General features: G+C 34.5%; 1 protein-coding gene and 1 pseudogene across 1 annotated transcript in view; one reads left to right on the top strand and one right to left on the bottom strand.

Annotated features, from left to right (window-relative positions):
* Positions 1 to 27,043, top strand: part of GULP1 (GULP PTB domain containing engulfment adaptor 1) — a 741,807-nt gene that overhangs the window by 262,288 nt on the left and 452,476 nt on the right. The window lies entirely within an intron of this gene.
* Positions 22,504 to 22,963, bottom strand: LOC106988628 (40S ribosomal protein S11-like; annotated as a pseudogene).

Consider the following 27,043-nt stretch of genomic DNA (forward strand, 5'->3'; position numbering starts at 1 on the left):
GTGAGTCTGATGTCACACACAACTTGATGTCACCTAAACAATATTTCTTTTTTTTTTAAGTTTATTTTTGAGAGAGAGAGAGAGAGAGAGCGCATAAGCACAAGTAGGGGAGGGGTGGAGAGAGAGGGAGACAGAGGATCTGAAGTGGGCTCTGTGCTGACAGCAGAGAGCCCAATGCAGGGCTTGTTTGAATTGTGAGATAGTGAGATTGTGAGATAGAGCTGAAGTCAGATGCCTAACCGACTGAGCCACCTAGGCACCCCAACACCAAGGTTGAGTAGTCTTTTCTCTTTTAATAAGTCAGTTACTTGAAATCATGCCGTACCTCACTGCTGTATATATGAACTAGAATTGTCTTATAAAGAGCTTTGTTTGATTTTTTTTTTTTTTTTGCTTTTTGTGGACGTTATGAAACCCCTTACTTTTCAGCTGTTTTTACTACATTATTTATTTTATAGATTTGCCTTTTTTTTTTTTCCTCAGTGGGCTGCTGATCTGATCTAGATCTGGTCACTCCTGAGTTCTCAGCATAGCCTTTCCATTCCTTCCCTCTTTGAACTACCGTTTCCTGGAGCCTATTAGCGTCATTATTCAAGAAAATCATAGCAACAGCATGTGGAAAGTTTATTTGCCAAATATTAAATGTCTGAAATCATTTTCATATTGCTCTCACACTTTATTGAGTGTTCTAAGTTTTAATTTAATTTTTCTGAGAAATATGAATTATATTTTGTTACTAAGAAAAAGACTTATAGTAAATAGTGAAGAGATTCTGTGGTCAAGGTGAGGCAGAAGGAAAATGGAGATAAACTTTAAATAATAATTGCTGATATTGTATAGCAAACAAATATTTAAATTATAATTCCCCAAAATCCCTTTGAGATGTTAAAGAAAAAAATTATTGTGACACTTGTTAAAGACAGGAAGGCAGACTTTTGTCAAGAAGATTATTACAGGGGCGCCTGGGTGGCGCAGTCGGTTAAGCGTCCGACTTTAGCCAGGTCAAGATCTCGCGGTCCGTGAGTTCGAGCCCCGCGTCAGGCTCTGGGCTGATGGCTCGGAGCCTGGAGCCTGTTTCCGATTCTGTGTCTCCCTCTCTCTCTGCCCCTCCCCCGTTCATGCTTTGTCTCTCTCTGTCCAAAAAATAAATAAAAAATGTTGAAAAAAAAAAGAAGATTATTACAATGGGTTTTTGTAATATGGGAGAGGGACCGGGCTTACCTACAAATACAAGGACAGTGGAGATTTGTAACCAAGGAGAAGCATGGGGTCAGTGGCTAGAAAATTACTAAGAGGAAACATCAAGGCTAGGGGCATTCTTTGTAAACCAGCTCAATACGATTCTTGCTGAAGATAGGATAGGGTGATAAGAACGGGAGGGTGGAGATAAGGAATATGATCAGATAGATATCAAAGATGGGTGCTTATCAATAAAGTTATCCAACAGGATTCTTACTAAAAATGGAGTAAAAGGGACAACAACAAAGCCCAAGGTCAGGGACTAGTCAGAAAGAGGACTTAGAGGAGCCTGACTCATATTTGGTTAAAAGAGGGTCTTTGTTAAATGGCAAAACAAACAAGTCATACTAGAGACCCTTGCAGTTAATTGTATTGATAGATCTTGATATTTATTGGATTTTCAGAAAACTTTAAATAAATCAATAGAAAATAATTAGGGAAACCCCATAAGATCAATTTTAAAAAGAGGTAAGTCTCAATAAGTAAAATGTGACATAGTTCCTGTTAAAAATCCAAATACTTACTAAATAAAGTCTTTATAGAAAGAAGGCAGTTAATTTTATTGCCAGAGATACAGTAGGAAGGAGTTTGCAAGCTGCCTTAGAAACAATGTTCACATTGAAATTATCTTATGACTGACAGCCCTGAAATGATGCATGCATCTCAGCCAATTTGTTTTTCAAAAAAAAAAAAAAAAAGAATTAGTGTGAAATGATATAAATGTCAATAAAATGGTAAAAACTTGATATGATTCAGGATCTTAAAATAACTTGAAAAATGTTACCATTCCTGGATAAGACAAGTAGCAATTAGTAAATAATAGATCAAAGCAGTCATTAGTTTTCAATTCTTTCCATCTTGTAAAATATAAAAGGTAAGAAATAATTATAAATTGAAAGACACCAAAAAAGAAAAAAAGTTCAAAATATTAAATAATGAGAACTTTACTAAAATAATTTGAAGATTCCTTATGTCCTAACGGAGTGATTAAAATTATCTTCTTCTTTTAATCACAGTTTAAGGTATCTCTCTGAGGTCTTGGCACAAATTTTAGACACTATTAAACAGGAAGCCAGGATGAAATAGAAGCAGTCTGAAACTGAGCCCTGAGAAGTATATAGATCTTGGTAGACTTCTTTGTTTGATTAATTTCCAGTATCTTTCCACAACACCTGGCTCAAACAATTATCATTATTCATTTATTATCATAAATACTAAATACATTCCTTAAGAAGAAAGCCCATTTTCTGAAACTGGGGTGAACCTCAGAATAAAAAAATAAAATGTAAAATGTAAAACATTAAACAATGTAATCTGTAATTACTTGGAATTTTTATAGACTGTCAGCATACCTATGTACTCATAATAATATTGAAAAATATTGAGGGGAGAATAGAATAATATTTTGGCATACGTAATTACCAAATGGGTCAGATAAGAGAATAAGCATTTAAAACATATATATATACATATATATATATATACACACACATATATATATGTGTGTATATATATATATATATATATATACACACACACACACACACATATATATATATATATATATATATATATATATATATGTTTCTACTGTGTTTGGATAACCTACTCTCCATTGCTAGAGGATATCTACCAGGTGACATCTTTTAACTCAGTCTAATGTTCCCATTAGTAGACATATTTTTTACATTACCATAAAATAATTCTTATTTTTCCCACTCTGGGAAAATATTTCTAAATATTGTCGTGTTCTCACTGCCATTACTCAATATTGTGTTGTGTTACCATTTCTGAATTTTAAAGTCCTTTTCCCATGGCTGCTGGGAGATAATAAGCCATCTCTTTGTTTCCATTAAGTATACTCAAGCTAAGAAGAATAGAGCTCTAAAAAGACACTTAAACCTGCTGTTTAAACACTTGTAAGTTATCACTGCAGTGTTTAAAACTTTACACTCTTATTGTAATGGATATCAAGAAACCATGTAGTTTTTCAAATTTCCCATTTGAAATGTACTTTTTTCTAGGAATCGCTCTATTTATCATTAGTTATGGGGCATGCTACCTTAAATGAGCATTCAGTATAATGTACTAGACTAAGAAGTTTCCTTGGTTTATTTTCATCTTTGCATATGTGCTCACTTCTGAGTCACCTGAACTGTTGCTCAAGGTATCAAAGTCCTTATAGTAATGGTCAAAGTAAAAAAAAAAAAAAAAGTACTATAATCCCAATTACACATCCATAAAAATTATAGTCAAGTTTCCATCTTGCCTAATCTTTATACTATTCTTCACTTGTTAGTCTTGGAAAATCTAGGATGTCATCTTTATGACATAAAGAAGTTAACATGGTTAACTGCAGTTGCTCATTTGATCTACCAACAAAGAACTTGTGGCACTACGGTGTTCTTTCTGTACTGTTTACCACCAGTTCTTTCTTTTATTATCACTTTCTTTATCATAAGTGGTCTCAGTTTCCTCCATTAGAGAACAGCCCCACATTTTCCCTGTTTGTTAGACTCTGTCATTATCAAAGATCAGAGCAATGCTGAGGTTATCCCAAGTGACAGAGATTACTGCAAAGATGCAAGAGGAAGTAATAGACGAGAAACACTTGTGACAAATCTCAGAACTAGCACACACACAAACACACACATACATTCAGAAGAGGGATATAAGAAAGTTGAAGTCTGAGATCTGTGCAGTGAAATAAGCAATCATTTTTTCAACCATAATCAGAGTTATCACTTACTTTCAAGAACTCTCTTTCCTCAAATCCAGTACCTCAAAGGTATTGTGATCATTTTTGTCATTGTTAAATGTTCATGCCTTTTCTCTTTCTACTTTCAAGCCACTTTATTCCTATATTCTTTTCTTTGATCATTTCTCTATCTTTCCTCTTGTGATCTAAGGATGTTTGACCCATTCTAATGTAATTTTTTATACTTCTTTGATATATCCCCCGAGTAACTATTGAACACTTATCTTCTTCCTTATACAATATTTCTAATTCATTTGAAGCTTCTCTAAGTTTTTGACCTGCTAGCAGAGAATATTTACCTGCATCATTTGTTGTGCTGTGACTGTCTTCTTACTGTGACATTTTTCATTCTTTTTTACCACACTCCCTTTAGAAATATAGAACAACAGATAGATATGGAGATAGATCCCTGCAAATAATTCATCATAGGCAAAACAAAATTTTCTATTCCAGAGTGACTGCTTCTGTTGTTTCATACTAGGTTTGTATTCTACCAATTGTGACACAATATCATATAAATTATCTATTGTTTAAAACATCTTAATTCAGTAGTGCCAATTCTTACTAAGAATATTTTTTAATAACAAGTACTATCTCAGATTTTTCTTCATATATTTAAGCTGTGGAACTTAATGAAGCCCACAATTCTACAGTATCTACAACAGGATTTCTTGATAGGTCCTTTGTTGTCATAAGACAGTATTATTTTTAGTTAGATATATTGGATTTTGGATTTTTTATTAGGATTATATCAGTAGAAATGACAACATGGATGCAATCTGACTTAAGCAAAATGAAATTTGTTGTTCATAATAGCATGTTATTTGAGACCTTCCTAAGTACTGGATACTGCTATAAGTGCTTTCTGTGCAGTAATGATCATTAATTTACTTACTCAACAAATATCTATTGAAGTGATAACATTTATAGGGAGTGTTAATATTATGTGTTTGGAGTATAGCAGTGAACAAAACAGATAAATGTTTGCACATCCACTTTTGTCGAGTTTACATTCTATTCATTGAAACTGAGCAAAAGATAAAAACGATGGAACAAATATGTTAAAATGCTATAGAGAAAACTAGTGCTGTCAAAGAGAATAGGAAATTCTGAAGTGGGATGGACAGTGTAATTTTACATAAGACAGCAATAAGTTGATATTTGAGCAAAGACCTGAAGGAGGTGAGAGAGTGTGAGACATTGGATAATGAGGGATACTAGGCAAAGGTACCACATCTGGCATATTCAAGGAAGATTGCGTAACTGGAGCTGAGCAGAAGAAGTGAAGGAGGGAGAAGCAGAAATTGATGCTAAAGAGATACAAGGAATGAAGTTGGACAAGTTAAGATCATATAAGGCAGCTGTCCTCGACCCTGTTGTATTCAACACTCCTTTCTTTATAATAGCTATAGATGCAAACACATTTTTTTAGCAACTGAGATACTACAGTGATACAAGCTTCTAAAGTTGTGAACATTATTTCTTAAATTATCTAACAGAACTAAGTATAATCTTAGTCAATATCTTAAATTATCTAACAGAACTAAGTATAATCTTAGTCCAATCATGGTGTTCTTGGAAAATTCAATGTAGGAAAACTATTAGAAAATACTTTGGCTAGGGGCGCCTGGGTGGCTCAGTCAGTTGAGCGGCCGACTTTGGCTCAGGTCATGATCTTGCGGTCCGTCAGTTCGAGCCCCGTGTCAGGCTCTGTGCTGACAGCTCGGAGCCTGGAGCCTGTTTCAGATTCTGTGTCTCCCTCTCTCTGGCCCTCCCCCGTTCATGCTCTGTCTCTCTCTGTCTCAAAAATAAATAAACGTTAAAAAAAAAATTAAAAAAAAAAGAAAATACTTTGGCTATATGTAAAATAAAAACAACTTCTAAACTCAAAAACATAAACAAGTTTTTCATTTTCATGAAATTGTTATTCCATTTGAAAGCTATTGAGGGAGACAGGACTGTCCGGTTACACCCTACATATTGTAGAATTTCTAGGATCCTTAGATTTGGCTAAATAAATGTCAGTGGAAGTACCCTACCCCTATTTCTTGTGATAATAAAAATTTCCCCCACTTTTCCAGAACACCTCTTCAAGAGCAGTGCCAAAGGTATAGAGCCTTGAAGGACATTCGTACTTTAGTCTGACCTGACATATCTTAAACGCACTGCTGTGGCTACTATGTTGAGAATAGTAAGACAAGACAGGAGACAGGAAGACCAGTTCTGAGTCTACTGCAGTGATCCAAGCAAAACACAATGATGGCTTGGATCAGGCTTGTAAAAGTAGAGGAGCTTAAAAGTAACCAGAGTTTAAATGTATAATAAACAGAGTTGGACAGATTTACTGTTGAATTGCATGTGAAGAATGAAAGAGAAAAGTCAAATGTCAAATGTAAGTTTAAGTATTCCAATTCTTTGTGTTGCCCTATAACGACTAAAAGGATAGAATAATAATTTACTTAAATATATTTTTCAATTGGACAGCTTACAGGGAGTAAATCAGAATTTGATTTGTGCTAGGTTCTGTGATTGTCTCAAGATCCCAAAGAGGTAACTATTATTATTCCTATTTTACAGATGCTGAACTGAGACATAGTATTTTGTGAATGTTCTATAACCACTAAATGGTAGAGTCCAGGACACAAATGTAGGTTTTGGCACATAATCTTAAGCCCTAACTGAAAAATGTTCAGTGTACAAAATGTCTTTAGACATTGTTGAATTGAATGGTTCAAATGATATCATAAATTATGGTCTCATTCTTTCGTTTTCTCAGCTCAGCTTTCTTTTCTAGCGACTCCATTTTCAGGTATGCCTCCTTTTATGGCACAAGATGGCTGCCAGAACTCTAGGCTTACATTTATTCCTTATGTCAACTCAACCCTCTTGACTCTGAGGCTAGGTTTGAGTGAAGTGCTCAACCTGTAGCCAAAGGAGATGTGATAGTTTAATGGTCAATATCTATCACCACCAAAACATACATCAGCTGATCATGTATAGTAAGAAATTCTCCGGGGAAAATAGGATGCTCTTTTCCAAAAGTAGAATGATGATGATAGATGATAGATAGATAGATAGATAGATAGACAGAGAGATACAACAGATATCCACTGAGGACATGAACAAATAAGTGCATAGATATAAGTGCACATGATGTGTTGTCAAAATCCCTGTTTAGTCGCATTCAGCCCTCTATCTCTCTAATAATAATTATATTTGTAATATAAACTACCAAGAATTAATATACTCAATATCAACACTTGTATTCGCCTAAAATATAACCATCATTAAAAGTTATGAAATACACACACACACACAGAAGTTTGTATCCCAGCAACTGACATAGCAGGGGTTCAAAAAAATGTTTCTTGTATTAATAAATGGGTAAATAAACACTGAGTCTAAATTAAAGCTCTCCTTTTTTTTTTTCTGAACACTTTAGGGAACTTGATTTCACAATATTCTTCTCAAAGAATCCAAGGTTTTAGACATTTGAGGACCATATAGCACAATGAAGTTAATGCTGTATACCATTGATTTTGGGCAGAAGGTGCTCCTAAGAGACACTGAGAACCCAAATAGATTATATAGTCACAATCATGTAACTCCATAGAAAGGCAACAATAAAATTGGTGAAGCATGGAATTTCAGGGTCTGTGCATTTTTAACTTCTAAAAATGGGCATGGTTTTATTTTTTACTGTTTTTATTGATAATGTAATGTTTAATAATAATATTCTCATACAAGGACAGTTGCTTCTGGTAATTGTTTTAGGATTACATAAACTTAAACATGGTCTAAGTCTTTCATAGATTTGCATGTAAAACAGTTTATTTTTGTTTCAGTGATGAGGATAAAATAGAAGTTGTTTTTTTTTTTTTTAACCGCAGTGTAGGTATCTTATTTCTGATGCCCATAAGCAAAATTTAGCAGTTGTTTCCAAAAGATTTTGTTGGAGATATATTAGACCATCTGTTCTGTTTGCTCCCTGATACTTGAAGATAAGTAACCCCTGGCATCAGAGGCAGCTACAACAGCTGCGATTTTGCTTGAAGTAGGCTAGTTGTACTATCAAGATTCCAAAATCCTAGGGTATCATAAAGTCTTCCAAGGCCAAATCCATTTAAGCCAAGGTCAGTAGATTATTCTCTGAGGAGAGGGAAAAATAATAGTTTAGGTCCTGATCATCCGATTATGATGATCATCATAGATATTGAAATTTATTTTACAATTAAAGAAGGAAGTCCCAAACTAGTAATATAGGCACAAGTCAATTTAATAAAATATAATCAAAATAAATCAGATGCTTTTAAAAAAAATCTCTCTATACCTTTGTGAGGGGTTATGTAGCACACATGAAAGTCATCTATTAACCTATTTATTTCTCTTGGAGCAGCTGGCTGGTTTAGTTGGAAGAGCATGTGGCTATTGATCTTGGGGTTGGAAGATCAAGCCCCACGTTGGGTGTAGATATTACTGAAAAAATAAATTTAAAAAAACTTTTTATTTCTCTAAATCTCAACACCTACTCAATGCCACTGCCTATTTGACTGTTAGTAAACGCAGTCAAAATCATATTTCATAGGGTTGTGTCTTCTACCGGCTTTTCGGTAAGCTAGAATATGTGGTGTTGGGGTCACACTGAAGGGCACTCGTCATAGCCACATGACTTTTTGAAATCAGGTGCTTCTGTTGCTCCAATGCCAAGCTTGAAAACAGAGATGCTTTGCTGGGCTCTTAATGTTTTCAGTGTTCTGGCCTCCATACTCCCCTATTTTTTCCACTGCAGTCCCCATTCTCATGTCATCCATTCAGAGGGTGTGTTGTCTAAGACTTCACAGTGCAGGTACTTCTGCCACAAGTAGACAGTACATCCTTTACCTTCCACACTGTTTTCAAGCCAGTATGAACAGCCTTTGTCCCCTAACAACATGGATCTATTCTTTCCCAAAACAAAAGTCTGGTGAAAGTTCTTTTTTTGGAAGTAGTACAACAGTTTTATTTTATAGTTTTCAAATTTCTAAATCAAAATAACTGTCTTCTGGGGATAGGAAAGTTTGTCACTTTTTTTTTTTTTTCATTCCCCTGCAGCAAAGCAAGTATAAAATAAACTACCTTTTCACTTGTAGACTCACAACACAGGGGGAAAGTACAAAATACTTTATCAAACCTTTCATTTAAAAATATTTCTCGGGGCGCCTGAGTGGCTCAGTAGGTTAAAGCATCCAACTTTGGCTCAGGTCATGATCTTGTGGTTTGTGAGTTCAAGCCGCACATTGGGCTCTCTGCTGTCAGCATGGAGCCCTCTTTGGATCCTCTGTCCCACTCTCTCTCTCTACCCCTCCCCTGCTCGTTCTCTTTCTCTTTCTCAAAAATAAACATTAAAAAAATTCTTTTAAAGACATAGGATATCAGAATACACATGCTCTCTCTCTCTAAAAAATTTTTTTTAAAATTTTAAAAATTAAAAGTTAAAAAATTAAAACATAAAAATATTTCTCTTCTACTAAGAGGCATTTATATCCTAAATTCTCTTGAATGGGTTACTTATGAGTAGGGTTGGATGATAAATTATATGATCATCTTATCTCTGAGTCATTTAAATTCCCCTTTGTGTTGTGAATTCTTCAATTATAAAACCATTAACATTAAGAATAAAACCTATTTTTTATTCAAGTAAGAAATAGAGTTTGAGTATTGTTGGCCTTCCTTCATAGTTTACATGACAGTGTGAATGGAGTCTTCTAGATCTTTATATTTCAGTACTGATGAACAAACTCAAAGAATCTCACTAAACATGGTTCATCATATTATAGGAATCTCTCACATCATAGATAAAAATATGACTAACACATTATAACTATTTTGCTTTACATACAAGCAAAAAAACTTATATATTTTCAGAATTTATTTCTACCCAGGGATTGGGCAGACTTTAAAATACAGTACTACTAGATAAGACATTCCTATAATTGTGGACAATCAAAACTTTGCCTGAAAAATAAGCTGTTGGCATGTTTTAATCCTACAAGGAGGGCTGAGTAGTAAAGCTTACCTCTTGTTCATTGTCTCTTTTGGGAAAGAGGACAAACAAGGAGTTTTGGCAAATAACTGATGAATATTACATTAGAAAGATAAGTATTAATTCAGTCTAATTATTTCAACATATGACCAATGGAGATAACAGTATACATACTAAAATATCTACTGGTGATAGAAGCTTGATTTAGAGAGGGGGAAGTTTATTTAAAATGAATCTTCATGTGGGCAAAGTGCATTTCAGAAAGCATTCTGGAAATTCACAGGTCCCAGTACCCTGTTGAAGATTATTTTTTTCATCAGCTTGTCACATAGATGTAACAGTTTTTGAAGATTATATATAGATTTATAAATGAAGTACCATCCCATATTTAATTCTCCTGTACCAAAATTCTATAAACTAAAATACCATTGAATACTTCACTAAGATTATTTTATTTAATTCTTCCTTTTTCATTACCCCATTTAATAAATAACATGTAATTTCTTTATATTATTTGTATTTTCACGGTATTTTTAACATGTAAATCTGCTAGAGCAGAAAAAAACAAATTCCGTTTCATTCTCATACCAGCAGACAGAGAAAATGGCTAAAGGCTACTTGCACAAAAATGTTCCTTATTTTTTTAGTCTCCCCAACAGCATCTTGCAGTTCTCTCTGGTGTCACTTGGATTTATTTTAGTTCACGCTGTTCAAGGATAATAGTTGAAGCCTAACAGTGAATTCTGTGGTGAAGTAAGAAGATGGTGTGACTTTCAAAAATACAGAAGCTTTTGTTTCTTCAATTAAAAGGTCCTCCTTAGTTGCAGGGATTTTGGCATGTCTATATTTCTATGCTTTCATTCATTTGTCACACAAATTAGAATATATTTTTTTAATTTTTTTCATGTTTATTTATTTTTGGGACAGAGAGAGACAGGGGAGGGTCAGAGAGAGAGGGAGACACAGAATCTGAAGCACGTTCCAAGCTCCGAGCTGTCAGTACAGAGCTTGACGCGGGGCTTGAACTCACAGACGGTGAGAACATGACCTGAGCCGAAGTCGGACGCTTAACCAACTGAGCCACCCAGGTGCCCCAGAATATATTAGTTAAGCAACAAGCAGAGTATGGGATGAAATACCAGCATGATATATGGCTCCAGGTTATAAGTGTCCTTATAAGCTAATTGGGGATATCAGACATTTATACAAATACTTAATTCAAGTTACTCTGTGTATGTGTGAGTGTGTGTACTGTAGAAACACATATAGGAGGAATTACAAAATTCTGCCTAGGAGATCAGACAAAGCATCTCAGTGAAAAAACATATTAGCTAGACCCTGAGATGTTGAACTTTGATTTTGAAAAATTGGTACTCAAGTGCAAGGGCAACTAACTGTCCCAGTTTGCCTCAGGACTGAGGGATTTTTCAGGATGTGGGACTTTCGACACTAAAACCAGAGCAAACTGGGATGATTGTTTATATTGGATTAAAATATAAGTTTCTTTCTAGCTTTCATCTTCTCTCCAATATGATTCTCATTTTTATGTCATGACTCTCTAATTCAATCTGTTTGAAATATTAATCTAATAGTCCATTAAACTCAGTCCAAATCAATTGAACACTTTTTCCCAAACCTTTTGTGTAGTCTAGAAAGGCTTGATCTTCACTCTCTTCAAGGGGCGGGGTGGAAAGATACTACATTCAATCTGCCTAGTAAGGCAAGGAAAACACAAAAAGGTAATGACAACAATAATAGCAAACACAAATTGGGTATAATGAGGAAACCAAGGCATTGAACTATTAAGTAACTAGCCCAAGTGCTGAAGCTGGAGTAAAAACTAAAACAATATGGCTCCAGACTCAATATTCATCATTATGCTATTGGATTTCCATATTAAATACTAAAACTTCATATCCTTCTTTACTTGGAAGAAGATTCAAAGTCAAAGAGAGTTGTTTTGTTTTTTAACTTTGTATTCTTTCTTTTCTCTTCCTTTTTTTCATTTCTTTCCGTTTTTTTTTTTTTTTTAAGATGGGAGAATTAAGGGCATTTAAGACTGTGAAAACAGTAGAAGTCCAGAAAAAAGGAGATGCTGATAGAATTTATAAGACAGAATTAGCAAGGGGGAACATTGGCCTTGAAGATTCTTCTCTCAGTGGAGGGAGAGAGGTTTAATACAGTTATTTACCAGACTTCATAGGATAAAGAAATGGTTAATCACAAAACAGAATATATCAATAACAATGACCTCAGTGTAAGTGAAATGCTATGATTTTCTGTATCTGTTTTCTTCAAAATTTCTTTTGTTATTTGTGAAAGACAGAATGAAAAGGATTGAATAAGTTAATACATAAGACTTTCTAGGGTAAAATGCTTTCAGCCAAGCAACTTGCTCCCTCTGGAACATTTTCAATTATCTTTTCAATTTCAATTGACAATATCTTTAATCCTCAATGAAACTCTTCCCTTAACATCCAGGACACAGTCTGTTTTTCCTTTTACTTCTGTGAACTTACTTCCCGAGTCTCTTTCTCAGATCCTTTTTCTATCAAATTTCGGTGTGTCCTAAAGATGCGTCCTTGTAATTTTACCATTCATTCATGCACAGACTCCCCTCATCACTGTGGTAATGTCAACTCATGCTTTTGCTTCTCCTGAAATATTTGTTTAGTTACATGAATAATCACAAAACTATAAGTCTCTGATTTTTCAAAATTTGATAAGACAGTTTTATAGCAGATTCTATTACCATAGTTTTTACATAGAAAAACAATTGGTGGTTTCTAAAAATTACTATTTTTCTCCTTCTTGGCAAAGTAAACAATCCATTGTTAACTGGTTCTACAGCCATTATCTATATGATAATTAAGCATTTAAACATGTGAAATATCCTTTCTTAAAATGTATAGTGTTAGTAAACTTTTTTGTTGATTTAAAAATTTCAGTATTCTTACATTTGTAGTGGCAAGCACAGCTCAAATATTTTTCACTAGATTCAAAGCTACATTACCCACTTGAAAATGAATTTGAGTTGCCTGCACAAATACTAGAAAATAATTAATATTATGCTGTTGAAGGAAAAGAAATTTGTTTGAAAGGAATACATACTCAAGTGACTACAGAAGTGTTCTCTAATGATTTGCAAAAACAAGATATAGATAACAGAGCTTGGCGCAGACTCTGGGGCCAAATAACCTGGGTTCCCATATCTTATTTTAAAAATAACTTTTAGAAGTTACTTAACCTCTGTTCCTCATCTAAAACAGGGATAATATAACTATTTTATTATAAGCATTAAGATAAGAAGTATTAATAGTACTGACATATAAGCACCCAGCTAACTATCACTCCTACCTGAGCAGTCAACCAGCGATAACTCCTTTATAAATACATTTTTTATACTTTTCATAAATGAATAAAAATAAAGCAAAATTTCAGTTTCCATGTGAACCTTCTAAAATGTAGTGTTTCTATTCTCATGTATCTTTAGTTCTTAAGAGGTGAATAAAATGTTGTACCTAATGTAATTCAGTTTATATTACAATATAAGGGTATAGATATTTAATCAAATAGCAAAAGTTGTTGTGAAAATGCTGTTTGACATACACACATTTAGTTTTATGAAACAGCTAATATCAGGAGCAGCAATTATGGTACGCTGCAAAGAACTGGATCTTTCCTAACTCCAAGGATTAAGCCTTTTTTTTTCTGCCACTTACTCTTTGATCATAGGTAGTTGAATTTCACAAAATCTCAACTGTCTGATCTTTAAAGTGGAGAAAGTAAGATCTGTATTGCAGTATTGTTAGAAATAAAATAACATGAAGTTTATTAGTTTGCTAGGGTTACCATAACAGACACCCTGAACGATGTGGCTAAAACAGAAATGTATTTCCTCACAGCTGTGAAAGGCTGAAGTCCAATATAAGCTGTCAGCAGGATTGGTTTCACTCCAAAGCCTCTCTCTGACTCTTAGATGGCTGTCTTCTCCTTTGTCTTCATGTGGTTGTCTGTCTAGGTGTGTGCACACATGTCTGGTGTCTCTGTGTCCAAATTTCCTTTCCTACAAGGATATCAGTCGTTGGACTAGAGCCTGCCCTAAAGACCTCATATGAACTCAATCACATTTTTAAAGACCTTGTCTCCGAAAATACATTTACATTTTGAGGTACTAGGGATTAAGGCTTCAACATATAAATTTGGAGGGAAACATTCAGCCCCTAGTCCTCTACCCTCTGGATCCCCCAAATTCACGACCTTCTTACATGAAAAAAAAAAAAAAAAAAAAAACACTAATTACCACTTCAGCAGTCCAAGAGTCTTAACCCATTCCAGTTTTAGCTCTGAGTCCAACATCTCTGAATAACGTCTAAATCAAGTGTGGATGAGATGGAAGTAAGATCCATCTGAAGGCACATTTTTCCTCTAGCTGTGAACCTATGAAACCAGATCATTTATCTGCTTCCAAAATATAATGGTGGTATAGATATGGAATAGATATTCTTATTCCAAAAGGGAGAAATCAGAAAGAAAAAAGGGGTTGCTAGTCACAAGCAAGACTGAAAACTAGCAAGGCAGATTTTGTTACATATTAGGGCTCATTAAGACTAATCTTTTGCTTGATACGCTGTTCTCAAGGCCAACCAGAGCAGCGCCCCTGTCTCTGCAGCCCTGGGCTACAGCTCCATCTCAGAGGCCCTGGGCAGCAGCTCAGTTCAATGGACCAAGAAAACACTTCCAGCCCATAACATGCACTATTTCCTATGTAAAGTGCTATACAATTAATACAATTTAACACGTGAGCATCTTTATTATTTTAAACAGACAAAAAAATGAGACCAAGCAGTTAAATTAATAGTAGAGGATACACTGATTGTTAGAAGCACAGCCAGGCCTAGAATTTTTTTTTCCCTAGTTTTCTGGCCATCTTTCATAATGTACTTTTGCACATTTCTTTTCTCATGTGATTACCTTAATCCACACATCATACTTATCTTTCTAGTTCTCATATTCTCCTGGAATAATTCCCTTCACTCCCATGGCCTCAAATACGATAATTCTTATACTCAAGATTCTGCTCTCCATGTCCATCCCGACTCTGTCACTGAGTTCCAAACCCACATACCCAACTGACCACTAGACATCTGCACTCGGATGTCCCCAGACTCCTCAAATCCAGTAACTTTAACTATCTTAACCGTATCATCTTTTCGATTCCTATGTCCCCAAACTCCTTTCTTCAAACAAATCTCAGTAAACAGACCATATGTTACCTTGCCTAAGCTAGAATTCCTGATAGGATTCTTAACTCCTTCCTGTCCTTCGCTCCTCAGATTTATCATGATGACTTATTTCTTCCAGCTTCTTAGAAATCTTAATTATATCCACTTCTTTTCATCAGCTCTTCTTTAGTTTTCAAAATTCTTGTGGTTTGCTTTCTGACTTTTGGCCATGATATTCTCCTGAGTAGGAAAATATACAACCAACTTTATATGTAACTAATTTAATATCACTGTGCTTTGATAAACACTTAGAAATACCTCCTAGGAAAACTTTGATAATTACACTGGGTTAGTTTCCTCACCACACGCCCTATTCCCACCACACCTCCATCAATCATGGCACTTATTGCCCTGAATTGTCCAAGCTTGTTTCCTCATTGATCTCCACCCATCCCATTAGATTTCATATTTCTGACTTGTTAACCAATGTTTCTATAGCACTACTTTGTTGAGAGGCAATAATCACTTAAAGGCTACACATGTGAAGAATAAATCCTGGCCTACAAGATTTTAATGCAATATTCATTATATTTTATTAGGTTGTCACATCTTGGGCTAAAATTATTGATGCCACAAGGAAGAAAAAATATATAAAAACAGATTTTATTTTTAGTAGTACACTAGCAAAGGGATAACAGGAAACAATGTTATTTTCAAACTAAGAAGTAGTATATAGTCTAGAGGTGTATCATTACTAATCTTGTGTCATGTTTTTTTTTTTCCTTTTGCCTGGAAAGCAAATTGAAAGGTATAACCTATAAAAGTGTCTCAGTTCATTTTGTCTGCCTTGTCACTTTTACATTTATTTACGGTTTTGAAAAATTGATGCTTGAAACACATGTAGACATTTGACAACATTATTGTTCAGTTATTATATATATGTAAATATATATGTAAATATATATATATGAACAATAGGAATAGTAGCTCAAAGTAAATGTGAGAACCATAAAATATTTAAAAAATTTATATACAAAATAATGATGGAATGAAAATGCCGTAACCAGACTGAAAAGTGATTTCCAGTGGGCAATATTTAAACATATTAGCACTTCTGTCAGGGCAAATGGGCAAAGAAGTTATGGATAAAGTTGTCTATTCCAGAGTAATTTAATTGCTGTTAGGCAGAGCTATAAGGAGACCTCAGAGAAAGCTCAGGTCCAACTGTTTCTGAGTTATCTTAGCAATGACAGTATTCAACTCTAAAAAGTATGCCTGGAATAAAATATATTATGTGTATATATATGTGTATATACACACCATCATCCTAGGGCTTATTAAGGGCTTTATATTTTGATGTGAAATAATGGGATGCTCATTCTACTAGCTGAAGGCATCTTCAAAGAGCTGGGTGCAGATGTGAAGATGTCCGAATCTTAAAAATGGGTAGAAAATCAGTTGGGAATAAACATCAATATTTGATTTTGTTCTTTATTTTATATTCTTCCCTGACCTTGTAAGGCAGCACTAAACAATGCTCAGATAGAGGTGATAGAGGCAGTGTCCAGACAGAAGTTTGTCATTGATTTTCATACCAAAGAAAAGACATGTTACTAGTATTAAAATGTATCTCAAATGCTTCAGGTAGGGGTGGTGCACTTTCTAGAAGTTAAAAAAAATTAACAATACATAAAAATCATAATATTAATAAATCCTTAACTCAGTTTTTGCAACTTGCTTTTTAAATCTTTTAAGTATGTCATTATTTCATTGGTTCTGATTCCTATCAGAAATCTACCTGTTTCATTGGATGATTCTCATTACCAAGATGCTGTCTGGAGTGTAATAAAGGGTGTTTTTTTTTCATTGATGTATAATTGACATATAACATTATACTAGTTTCAGGTATGCAACAGAAGAACTCAATATTTGTATATATTATCACATTACCACCACAATAAGTCTAGTTAACATCTATCACCCTGCATAATTACAATTTTTTTCTTGTGATGAGTACTTTTAAGATCTATTCTCTTAGCCCCTTTCAAATATACAATATAGTATTATTAACTATAATCATCATACTATATATTACATCCCCATAACTTAATTAGTTTATAACTGGAAGTTTATATCTTTTAAAAGAAGTCTTACTGGATGAGAAAGTACATGTGCCATCTGTGACTTACTTCCTTTCTGAAGTGTTAAATGTCTCCAGTGCCACTTTTGGCTTCCAGTTGATCAGGATAATTCAGGAGACCACTAAATAATCTTCAGTATTAAACAACTTTACCTGCCAGTCCATCCTCACCTTGACAAAAGTTCTTTGGATGCTCATACCATGGATCCCTGTTTGTCCCATCCCAGTAACTTTGAAGCTGAACTCTTGATTGGGTGAGTTTTCTGGAGTGATGAAGAGGCAACCATTCTTACTAATTCCTCAATCACATATACTAAAAATAACTACCCTATGTGACAGTAATGAGACATCATGATTTGTGTGTTTGTTGGACTAGGGGGTGGGAGGTGAGATTCTGTAGGAATTCTAGGAAAGTCATTACTCATAATCACAGGCTGAATTTGTATTTTCTTCACATCAGCAATTGAAAAGTCTATTACAAATTGATCAGCCTGAAGAATGTTATGTATAGGCTATATATAATTCATTTACAGATACTCAAACTTATAAATAACATGTTGTTGCCCTTCTTATTTCCTAGGACACTAATCTCTAGAAAGATATTTTTGTATTATTCTTTAACTTCTTTGTTTTTAAATGTTATTTATTTTTGAGAGAGAGAGAAAGTGTGAGAGCAGGTGAAGGGCAGAGAGAGAGGGAGACACAGAATCCAACAGGCTCCAGGCTCTAAGCTGTCAGCACAGAGCCTGACGCGGGGCTTGAATTCACCAACTGCGAGATCATGACTGAGCCAAAGTCAGACACTTAACCAACTGAGCCACACAGGCGCCCCTTGAATTATTTTTTAGATTGCCATTCCTATCAGTGATCTTGTGTGTATGTATTTATGTGTGTGTATGTAGGTGTATATATATACCTACATATTTATGTAGTATAAACAGATAATCTATAAACACACACACACACACACATATATATATATATATTATATATATATATGTGTGTGTGTGTGTGTGAAATGCAATACATCATATTAGAGGCCATATAAATAGTTTAAAATTTAGTGAAAATCCATGAAGATATTCATTAGGCCTTCTCTGGACCTTATGGTTTCTACAATCACTGCCATCAAGTGAATTGATACCTTTTCTAAAATTTCCAGGACCAGCATATTAACTTTGGCTTAGGTCGCTAAAAGCTAATTCAATCCCTAGGAATATTCTAAGAGCATAGTAAAATGATCCAAGTCGTTATTAATTTACTTTATTCATCAAGAATAGGCTAAAAAACAAGACAGAAATCTAAATTCTGAACAAAGGCAAATTAAGAGGATAAAAATCACAAAAGCAGTGCCCAGGACTCCAGTATTTTATTTACAAATAGCCTGTACAATAAGCCCATTCCCACCAGATTCCAGATTCCAGACAATATCCATGCTCACTCTCCCTGCTTACATTCTCTGAGCCTCTGAGGAGGATGTGGGTAATTGAAGGAATATATATCCTTAGTTTGAGGAGACAATAGCCTTCCTCTAATACAAAGGACTTTGATATAAATATATCTAGGTTGTTGTTTGAAAGATAAATTATAAATCAATACATAGCTTCTAGATGTTCAAAGTATCAAGATTGCAAGCATTAATATAACTAAGGGGGAAAATATCAATCACAAGATAATAATGGAATCCTTGATAAAGGGGAGTTATCAAAGCCTTGCAAAGTCCATCAACATTAATTAAATATCCTGTCTATGGCAGGTTTATCCCTATTATGGGAATAGATGCATTAGGATACTTGAACATAAAGCTATTACACATTAACATCCTGTAATTCGTTGTTCTTGCTCTCAATCCAAACCTACCAAGCACTTGTCTGATAACTTAGGTAGTTTCCTTAGATCAGGCTGATTCAGCTTCATAGACATTGAGTCTGTTGACAGTCACATTTCTCATTTTAATTCAGTCCATGAGTCCTGGTTGATACAGTTCACCATATTAGGGTTGGATCTCCCTGAGTCGTTCAATTTCAGTACACTGGCAAAATAACTGTCCTGCACTTGCCTAATTAAGGTCAGGTAACGGATCAGGTAAATACCATTACTCAGCCTCCTGAGTAAATTTTTTCAATTCAAACCCCTGAACTCACTGTCCACCTATCTTTAAAATGTCAAAAATGCCTACTTTGTCGGTTTGTAATGGGTATTAAATGAGATTATGTACAAAACAAGTTTGGCCACAAGCATTTTACATATGGCTTATATACCTTTACTTCTCTTTCTGTACTTGAGAACTCATTTTCAACAGCTACTTTACTATTGTAGCACGCTGGTGCTATCACTTTCACAATTGGAACAAATTCAGAGCACTAAACTGAAGCTACATGGTATGCCAGTCTGTTGTAATTCCAACAGAATATGGTTTTTATTACAAAAGTAAAATGCACGTTTAATCTCGACACATAAAAAGGGAAATTAAAATCACTCATATCCAGTAGTGCACTGATAAATATTTAACAACCGACGCTGGGGGGAAAAATGTGTGTGTTGACACTCCTACATAAGTTTATATTAGGGATTTTGTTCTTTTGTCAGGAGCTGTTTTTCGTTGGAAAAATTTAAGATTTTTTGTGAACTTCTGATTTACAAAAATTTTATTATGAGAATGTGTTGTTAGTATGTTTCATTTTTATCTGAATGCATAAGCTCTGCTTTATTATTTTCTCTTGGCATTTCTCTTGGTTTTTTAATTTTGGAAAATTATCTTCAAATATGTTTTTCATTGTTTTCCTGTATCTATTCTTTCCTTCTGATATTCCTATTAAACACATTTTAGAGCTATTCAACCCACCCCCTCAGATGAACTATGAATTGTACTTCTCCACTTTTAGTATTTCTGCTATTTGAAGATATAGGCTTTTTTTTTTTTTACACTTTTGAAGGAGTTTGGGATGTATTCTCCATAGTAGTTAAAAAAACAGATATGACAGAGAGGCCTTGGTCTCTGACATTCTCAAAGACTACGATTCTAGGTGTTCCTTGATACCTAAATTCTCTGTTTTCCCTGGATCAGTTTTTAAACAGGCAATATCATTGTTTCCTGTACTCAATTTGTGTTCTTAGATTGCTCCTTTATTGTAATATCATTATTGCAATATTACTGATTCTACTATTGCACGTAGCACCCTATTATTATTTCTCAGTGCAATATTTTCTCAATTATATATCTGAGAATATCAATTAAATGGTTTTAAAGTGATACTTAAATAAAAACTATTTACTTCTAGGCCAACTATTTCATTTTTCATCTTATTTTTGTCATTCTTATTTTATTCTTATTTTATTCTTATTATCATTCTTATTCTTATTTTTGTACGTCCTTGATTTAGTAGCACTAGGCTATTTGTTCATATTTATAAATGAGGAGTCACGTTGATTAACACAGGTATGGAAACCTCTGCAGATATATATCTAGATACATCTAGATAGATAGATAGATAGATAGAGGTTTTGCTCATGCATGGCTTTGCTCTGCTGTCTCTGTGGATGTGATGACACATGCTCTTTGGTCAGCAAACTTTGTGTTAGATCGTATAGAAAAACAAAAAGGCATGGGGCACCTGGGTGGATCAGTAGGTTAAGTGTTCGACTGTTAATGTCAGCTCAGGTCATGATCTCATGGTTTGTGGGTTTGAGCCCCTCATCAGGCTCTGTGCTGACAGCATGGAGCTTGCTTGGGATTCTCCCTCTTCCCTGTCTCTTTCCCCCTCCCACTCTCTCTCTCTCTCTCTCACTCCCTGTCTCTCCCCCTAAAAATACGTAAATAAACATTAAAAAGGAAAGAAAGAAAAGAAGCAACTGCAAAAAAATATATAACTCTTTACTCTGAAAATGGAGCATTTAGTTTATTTCACTACAGCGTGGAACCAGTTTTCCTTTTTCTTGTTGTGAGGATCTGGACTTGTGCAGGATCTGCTGTAGATATTTATATCTTCCATGTGGTAAAATTCTTCAGTCTTATGTCTATTAATTTGGGGCATTTATTCTACCTTTGACAGGCATTTCCTACCTCCAGAGTACTTCTAGTTCTTTTAGAGATATAGTTTTACATTCCCCCATGTGCTCTATATGCATTTTTTTGGAGTAACAAACAAAGCATAGCTATATATTTTTTTCTCCAAGTGATTAACCAGTTACTTTCATACCATATATTAAATGGGTCACTTTTTTCACTAATTTGAAATGCCGCTTTTATCATTTGCTTTGCCAGATGCTACTATTGAGGGAAACTGAGTAAAGGACATAAGGGTCTCCTCATATTATTTCTTACAATTGCATATAAATCTACAATTATCTCAAAATAAAAGTTAACTTAAAAAAAATGTTCACCTGAATGTTAAGTATTTAACTGCATGTTTACATTTGGGGAAAATTTTACTTCTTAATTTTTGTATTGCTTTAATTTTATGTCTAATTATATATTAGCTATAGACTCAGTATAATTTTTTTTTTTTTTGCTTTTAGAAGAAAAGCAGTCATGGGGCGCCTGGGTGGCTCAGTCGCTTAAGCGTCCGACTTCAGCTCAGGTCATGATTTCATGGTCCGTGAGTTCGAGCCCTGCATCGGGTCTGTGCTGACAGCTCAGAGCCTGGAGCCTGCTTTGAATTCTGTGTCTTCCTCTCTCTCTGACCCTCCCCCGTTCATGCTCTGTCTCTGTCTCAAAAATAAATAAGCAAAAATTTTTAATTAAAAAAAAAGAAAAGCAGACAACAATATGGAAAAATATATAGAGAACACATAAATTATCAAAAAGTTTTTGTGAATAAACTATAAATTTCAGATGGTAGTAGATAAGATAGTTTAATACAGGTGTTTAAAAAGATACAGATATAAGGCAAGTATTGTAAACATGCTATGTATTATATACCTTTCAATGCCTTCCAGATTGTGGAGTATAATTAAATACCAAACACAGAAACCAATGTTCTAAGATTGGTCAGAGTTTGGAAGTCTTTTGGAAGCTTTCAAATGTCTCAAAAGTGTTTTATTTGGAAAACTCTTTTTTTTTTTCTTGACTGGAAAAATAACTTTATCTTCTTTGGGGCGTGTGGGCAGCTGTCTAGTCTCAGAACTTCTGGAATCACTTCTTAGTGTCAGCATCCTTCGTGACTTTGAGCACATTGAAGCACACAGTCTTACTCAAAGGCTGGCACTCGCCCACTGTGACAGTGTTGCCGATCTGGTCGTCCCTGAAGCAGGGGGACAGGTGCACGGACATGGTTTTTATATTATTTTTCAAAGCAGTCGTACTTTCAGATGTAGTGGAGGTAAGCTCAACGGATAACAGTGGTCCTCCACCACACCACAAAGTATCCACCCTCAGATGGAGACATTACCAGTAAAAGGGCATTTCTTGTCAGTGTAGTTCCCCTCAATGGCCTTCTTGGGCATCTTGAAGCCCAGACGAATATTTTTGTAGTATTGTGGGAACTTCTCCTTGCCAGTTTCTCCAAGCAAGACTGTCTTCTTATTTCAAAGATGGTTGTCTGTTTTAGGTAGACACGCTCAGTCTAAATGTTTGCCATCTTCCCAGTGGCTGGTGAAGAGGCAGAAAAAACCACCATAAAGAGTTTCCTTTTTTAAGAATCACTATATTATTTATTCATTGTATGTCTTTAATTTAAAGAATTAACTTTGGTAAACTTTTAAATTTTGTCAGTGTCAATACACTTCAAGAAGAAATCTTTATATCCCTTGCTGTGGGCTACTGTGATTTTGGAATTAGTATCTGGAAACCTATTTTCACTTTTTTTAAAGGTGTTAAAAATAAATCTTCTAGTCAGAAAAAAAAAGCCTCATGGTTAAATGAATTAAACTGTCCTCTGTACCTAGCAGGCACCATAAATAATCCATTAAGAGTTTGGGGAACTTCATTTCCACATACCTTATATTATCTACCACATAGCAGATTTACTACATCACCCTGGGTCCTAAAAGACATGAAAGCTTCAAGGTCTGAGTCAATACAAATAGATACAGCAAAAGTTAGTTAGTTCAGGCATGTATTAACTAGGAGTTAACAATTGTTCTTCATCACATTCAATATGCTAATTTTTTGAGATAAAAAATATGTTTTCTGTTTGGAAAACTCAGAACTCATTTAAACTTAGTTTAAAATGTAAGAAGTCCATAGATAAAAATATTACTCAAAATAACAAGAGCAGAGAAAAACAAAACAAAAACAAACCAAACCTTGTAGCAAAATAAAATACCTACTGAAATCTTTTCTTCATGATTACATGAAAATCATATAAGAAAGCTGAAGTACAGTAAGTATTATTTAAAAAAAAATGATTCGAGGGTGTTATCAGTCTTTGCTTTTAGAACAACAGTGCAATAACATTCTGAAGAGCAGGTAAAGATAAATTTTGGAAAGCCAAAACCAAAGTTCATCTAAGGAAAATGTAAGGAAATTCATAAACAGAAATGTTTTCAGCATTCCAAATACCCGTGTCCTTTAGTACCCTGGAACGTTGTATTGTTTTTTAAGTACTTTTAAAATTTCCCTGACCTACATGTACCTTCCTCTTAATAGCCTTATGAGGTGATTAGATAGAATAGTCATTATCACACCCATTTTTTTATTTAATTTTGATATTGTTCTTTTTTTTTAAAATTGAGGTATAATTGACATAACATTGTATTAGTTTCAGGTGTACAATGTAATGATTCAATTTTGTATACACTGCAAATTGACCGCTACAATAAGTCCAGCTAACATCCGTCACCATGTATTTTTATAAATTTTTCTCTCACGATGAGAACTTAAAAGATCTCTCCTAGCTACTTTCAAATATTCAGTACGGTATTATTAACTAAAGTCACCAAGCTGTACATTACATCCCCATGATTTATTCATTTCATAACTGGAAATTTGTGCCTTTGACTCCTTTACCCTTGTTGCCCATTCCCACCCCTACCTCAGGCAACCACCAATCTTTTTCTGTTCTCTGTATCTGTGAGCTCAGTTTTGTTTTACTGTTTGTTTGTTTAAGACTCCACATTTAAGTGAGATCTTGTGGTATTTATCTTCTTCTGTCTGCCTTATTTCACTTAGCACAATGCCTTCTGGGTTCATCCACGTTGTCACAAATGGCAAGATTTCATTCTTTTTTATGGATGAGTAATATCTGTGTGCGTGCACATGCCACATTCCACATCTTTATCCATTCATCCATTGATGCACATTTAGATTGTTTCCATGGTTTTGGCTATTGTAAATAATGCTGCAATGAACATGTAATCTGTCTTGCTGAGTTAGTGTTTTTGTTTTCTTTGGTAAATTTTATTTTCTTGGGGAATTGCTGGATCATATATGGTAGCTCTATTTTTAATATTTTTAAGGAACCTCCATACTGGTTTCCACAGTGGATGCATCAGCTTACATTTTTACCACCAGTGCTCAAGAATTCCCTCTTCTTCACATCCTCACCAACACTTGTTGATTTTGCCTTTTTGACAGTAGCCATTCTGTCAGATGTGAGGTGATATTTCATTGTGGTTTTGACGTGCATTTCCCTGATGATTAGTGATGTTGAATATATTTTCATGTACTTGTTGGCCATCTGGATGTCTTATTTGGAAAAAATATCTGTTCAGATTCTCTGCTCATTTTTTAAATCAGATTGTTTGGGTTTTGGCTATTGAGTTGTATGAATTATTTATATATTTTGGATATTAACCTCTTGTCAGATATATGATTTGAAAGTATTTTCTCCCACTTAATAAGTTCCTTTTCATTTAGTTGATGGTTTCCTTTTGTGTGCGGAAGGTTTTCAGTTTAATGTAGTCCCACTTGCTTATTTTTGCTTTTATTGACTTTATGTTTGGTATCAACACACCCATCTTAAATGAGAGAAAACTAAGAAGTTTGTCACTGAAAGACTGAGCCTGGAACCCAAATATTTTTATTCTAAACCTAATATCCCTTACAGCTCAAGGTGCTCTCAAAATTTTAGATACAGATAAAACAGTATGAGACAGCCTCAGGAACATTGAGGAAGCTTCAGTTTCCTCAATATGTATTATGTGTTCCTCACAAAATGTTTTATCTGGCTCTTCTGAATAAACCCCAGAAGCATCCTCATTTATGAAACCTTTACTTGATAATAGGTGGCACATAAGTTTGTAAAACATAAAATATCATTAAAATGTTTTGAAATAATAGTTACTTCCTGGTTGATTTACTTCATGAATTTTTCTTTTGGGTATTAAGTACCATGTTGCTAAACGTCACGATCTTACTACTTAACCCCAAATTAAATCACACACAATTAAATTGACCCAGATCTTCAAAACATTGGGCACACCCATTTTCAGAAATGATATGCATTCATCAAATTTTAGAATTTCTTTAAAATATTGATTTCATACAAAGATAACAGTCTTATCTAAGTAAAGAGCAATAAATGGGGTTTTGTGTATTAGTGATTCTGAGATAGGACTTTCAGTTAGATTCACACATAGCACATATGTATTAAAATAAGCGTAGGTCATACAAGGTGTGAGATTGTACTCCTAACAATGATATTTGCTTGATTCCGTGTAATTTAATAGGCATTGAAAAGATGTGTATCAGTTCTTGCTTTAAGAATGCTTATTTAAAAAAAAATGATGTAATACTAGCCTGTTGAGCCTTTTTGTTTGTTTTTATATTCCCCTAGGACCCAAACATTGTATTTCATTTGCAAGAGAGACAGGGATAGTAGCATTTGTTGCTTACCTAAGTGCCCAACCACTTTATAAATTTTATGCATTTTTTATTATATTTAAACATTCCAGTGATACCTGTCCCTTTTCCTTAAGAATGTTTCTTAACATATTATGGGTCAATTTACCGAAAGAGTCAAGAGTCTATCTACTGGGAAAGCATTTCATTCTTTAGGTAGCTACAAAACATCACCACATTAACTAAACCCATGGGTGGCCTCAAATCCTGAACAAAATTGCCACAGTGCTGTTTCTAAAAAGAGATAGATAGATCACCTGTCAGTATATGAGCAATGAGTATTGATGTGTATTATTCACTTTAATTGTTTGCCATCTAAGTGCCAGTTTCCACAGGTGGAGAGTTGGTGGGTAGGTACACAGGTACACAGGAAGGCTTGTGAAATGACAGCTGGCTGCTGTCGACTGCTCTGTGCCAGTTAACAGTTTTTCTGAAATTGATTGGAACGAATACATGGTGAATTTTTCTTCTTAAGAAAATATGACATTCTGTTCTAGATAGATTTTAAAAACAAACAGGTGCTATCAGAAATATTTCCCAGGTGGAAAATATTTTGCCTAAAGGATAAAAAAAATCTAAAAAGAAATGTGGTAATTTTTGATGCACTAAAATGACTTCTGTTAGTCACAAATAGTTATTTTTTATCCTGAATAATCCATATTAAATAAAAATTAAACAAGCAGTACCTCATGTGGAAAGCATCCAAAAATGATACCCACTCATTTTATGACTTCTTTGAATGTACTCTTTTTTAAAAGAGGAGGCAGGGGTGCCTGGGTGGCTCAGTCAATTGAGCGTGTGGCTATTGGTTTCAGCTCAGGTCCTCATCTCACCACAGTTTGTGGGTCTGAGCCCAGCATCAGGCTCTGCACTGACA

Source organism: Acinonyx jubatus, chromosome C1 (assembly GCF_027475565.1).
Source record: "Acinonyx jubatus isolate Ajub_Pintada_27869175 chromosome C1, VMU_Ajub_asm_v1.0, whole genome shotgun sequence".
NCBI classification, from domain to species: domain Eukaryota; kingdom Metazoa; phylum Chordata; class Mammalia; order Carnivora; family Felidae; genus Acinonyx; species Acinonyx jubatus.